Source organism: Cherax quadricarinatus, chromosome 22 (genome assembly GCF_038502225.1).
Source record: "Cherax quadricarinatus isolate ZL_2023a chromosome 22, ASM3850222v1, whole genome shotgun sequence".
Taxonomy (NCBI): Eukaryota; Metazoa; Arthropoda; class Malacostraca; order Decapoda; family Parastacidae; genus Cherax; species Cherax quadricarinatus.
The window spans coordinates 3,793,703-3,797,481 of record NC_091313.1 but is presented as its reverse complement, the minus strand read 5'-3'; the positions used below and the strand labels follow the sequence as shown (position 1 = coordinate 3,797,481).

General features: G+C 39.9%; 1 protein-coding gene across 2 annotated transcripts in view; it reads right to left on the bottom strand.

The window, feature by feature from the left end:
• LOC128689786 (uncharacterized) overlaps positions 1-3,035 on the bottom strand; it is a 53,241-nt gene extending 50,206 nt beyond the window's left edge. For both annotated transcript variants that reach the window (XM_070087462.1, XM_053778251.2), the window contains exon 1: positions 2,878-3,035. The gene's annotated coding sequence lies outside the window, so the exon portion shown is untranslated. The remainder of the gene's footprint in view (positions 1-2,877) is intronic.
• Between the last annotated feature and the right edge of the window lie 744 nt (positions 3,036-3,779).

The following is a 3,779-nucleotide window of genomic DNA, read 5'->3' as shown; positions in this document are numbered from 1 at the left end:
GAGAGAGAGAGAAACGCTTTGGCCGTTTCCCATCATGGCACGGTGGCCCGAAAAAGAACGTTCACCATCATACACTCCATCTCTGTCTTGCCAAAGGCGCGTTTACACTACGGTTATAAAACTGCAACAGTAACACCCCACCGTCAGATTGCAGACACTGTAGTTCCCATCTCCAGGACTCAAGTCCGGCCTGCCGGTTTCCTTGAATCCCTTCATAAATGTTACCTTGTTCACGCTCCAACAGTACATCAACTCCTAAAATCCATTCGCTCCTATCTAACACGCTCACGCATGCTTGCTAGAAGTCCAAGCCCCTCTCACACAAAACCCTCTTTATCCCCTCGATCCAACCTTTCGTACCCCGATCTCTACCCCGCTTTCCCTCCACTTCACAATTATACACTCTCGAAGTCATTCTATTTTGTTTCATCCTCTCTACATGTCCTAACCACCTCAACAACCCCTCTTCAGCTCTCAGGATAATAGGGTTGGTGATCCCGCACCTCCTAATTTCCAAACTACGAATTCTCTGCATTATATTTAAACTACACATTGCCCTCAGACACGACATCTCCACTGCCTGCAGCCTTCTCGTTGCAACATTCACCACCCATGCTTCACAACCATATAAGAGTGTTGGTATAACTATACCTTCATACATTCCCTTCTCCGCATCAATGGACAAAGTTTTTTGTCGTCACAGACTCCTAAGTGCATCATTCACCTTTATCCCCTCATCAGTTTTGTGATTCACCTCATCCTATTTTTTTTGTTATCCACACCATCTTACTCTTTCCTATATTCACTTTTAATTTTCTTCTTTTGCATACCCTAACAAATTCATCCATCAACTTCTCTTCAGAATCTCCCAAAAGCAAAGCGTCATCAGCAAAGAGCAACTGTGACAACTCCCACTTTGTGTTTGATTCTTAATCTTTTAACTCCACACCTCTTGCCAAGACCCTCGCATTCACTTCTCTTACAACTGTATCTGTAAATGTATTGAACAACAATGGTGACATTACCATATATATATATATATATATATATATATATATATATATATATATATATATATATATATATATATATATATATATATATACAGAGAGAGAGAGAGAGAGAGATTGAGAGAGCAAAAGTAATAATAAAGCATGTTAATATATTGTAAAGTAAATATAAATACTATACAAATTAAGAAATAAAATTATTAAATCGAAACACGAAGTGATAGTTAATGTAAGTATAGAGAGAGTGACCGACGTTGTAATTAACGTAGTTGATGTCTGTCTTCACACACAAACGTAAGTAGCTGATAATTATGACGCTCACTGAATTAGACGACTGATGAGTGAGATGGCTCATGGATAATATTATTACTGGGTAACATGAATGCTGTTTGTTGGGTAAGATGATGCTGTTTGTTGGAAAGATGATCGTTGAGTAAGATGACTCCTGGCTAAGATGACTTCTGGCTAAGATGACGCCTGGCTAAGATGATTCCTGGCTAAGATGACTCTTGGCTAAGATAACTCCAGGGCAAGATGACTCCTAGGTAACATAATTGCTAGGTAAGATGTTAGCCCAGTAAGATGATCGCTGGATAAGGCGAGATCTAGGTAAGACGGTAGCTAAGTAAGAGGAAAACCGGTGTTAGATGACTGCTAGGTTACCTGTTAGCTAAGAAGATAACTAACTAAGATAATTCCTGGATGACATAGGCAAGATGGTCGATAAGTTTCCAATCATATCTGAAACTGACAAACAAAATACTGTACACAAGTGTAAACTTGTGTACAGTATTCCTGTGAGGCTCCTGAAATGTATTAACAATCATATATTATCAACGATAGCTTCTTTATTTAAGACTCTCATCATTGCTACCTAATTCACGGTTATATATGACATAATAGGCTTTATTTTAGTAATGAAATAAATTTATGAGACGGATGTTCAGTGCATAGTCAAGGTTTTATTATTGCCTTCTATTTATCTCCGTCTTCTTTGCTCCTTTCTTCACCCATACGGGCTTTTTATTGTAATGAAAATGTGACGGGATAATGCAAGAGACACACAAAAAAAATATATGACATACTTTAAATTGCATTTTTAAAAATTAAATTATTCACTTGTTTCTTATGTATGATTTCGTAATTCAAGTTACTAACGCTTTATCAGTGCGAGATGCGCTTAGCTGAACGTGTACGTATGTGTAAAGTGTATAATGTGTATAAATATAATTATCTGAACGTATGTGTTTATATTTTAAGATGTATTTATGTATCTGAACGTATGTGTGTATTGTGATTATACATATAATTAGTATTGCGGACAGGTTTACGCATGCCCATCCTGGTGTCGTGGGTACGTACGTAACCAGTTGTACCTTGTGCTCTACCTGTAGCTTTACCTACACCTGTTACTTGTACCCATACCTCTACCCCCTCCACCTGTGCCTCTGTACCTGCACCTGTACTTGCACCCATGTCTCTGTACCTCCACCTGTACTTGTACCCATGCCTCTGTACCTCCATCTGTTACTTGTACCCATGCCTCTGTACCTCCACCTGTACTTGTACCCATGCCTCTGTACCTCCACCTGTACTTGTACCCATGCCTCTGTACCTCCACCTGTACTTGTACCCATGCCTCTGTACCTCTATGTGTACTTAACCTGAATTTAAACTTCTACGTGCCTTTGTAACTGTATCTGTACCTGTGTTTGTATCTGTTTTCATATCCTTCTTTGTGACTGTTATTAAAGTGTTAATGTGTGCTATTTCACTAATACTGATACAATATACCAGTCTCTTATACAGCTCCTGTATCTGTCTGAGGTGATCTTTATTAAATATATGGATGAACTGCGAGACGTACCTTGACGACGGTGGACGAAGATGAGATGATAGCGGTCCTTTGTGAGCCTGGACGAACACTGATACCAAGCTGGGTGCACTAGCTGGGACGAAGGCGAAGCCGGAAGACAGACGGGGAAGGATGCCAACCTTGTGGTCTGAGGCTCCGCCTACTTGCCCTTCACAGAGCCTGAACCTCTGGTCCCGGGGTTACGCGTAGCCAGCTGAGTTCAGGTATCCCAAGGTCTTATGTTATGGAGGTAAGTTAAGCAAGACAAGTTTAGCCTCTGTCTTATGTTTTGAAAGCTTGTAATAACGAGGTAGCTGAGAAAACAGGAACTGATATTGTTTTAAATTTTGTTGCGCTTTTTATTAATCTGTCAATCGATTCACAGCTATTGTTGAAAAAAGCACCATCTCCCTCACGTAACTGAAACAGAAATACGATATGTCAAACAAAAACCAGCTCACTCAATTCAGACCCTCTTCTTCTTTATCGTTGGATGATTTTCATTTTTATGGTTCCTTAACTCAAGGTCATTTTATAAACACCGGCCATCTTGCAGTGTGAGAGAAAGGCAGAAAAAAGGAAGCACATGCACCGTCATTCTGTAGCTGCCTCGCCTGAAGTGCACAGATACTACAACTTAATGACGCTCGGAGCCTCAACATTCCCCGTCTATTCTTCAAAGTGTTGGTACTGTACTTCCCTCCTCCAGGACTAGTCTGCTAATCACTCTTTAATCACTATTTAATAATGACAAAAAATCAATATCATTACAGTAAATCACATGGCTTTCTCAGCTGGAGTGAGAAAGGTACGAGTTAATCACCACCACGAAGTATTGCCTAACCTTTGTTTATCGAACCCAAATGACTAACACCTGACCTCATTTCATTCGAAGCGGAGAGTTTGAGATTTAT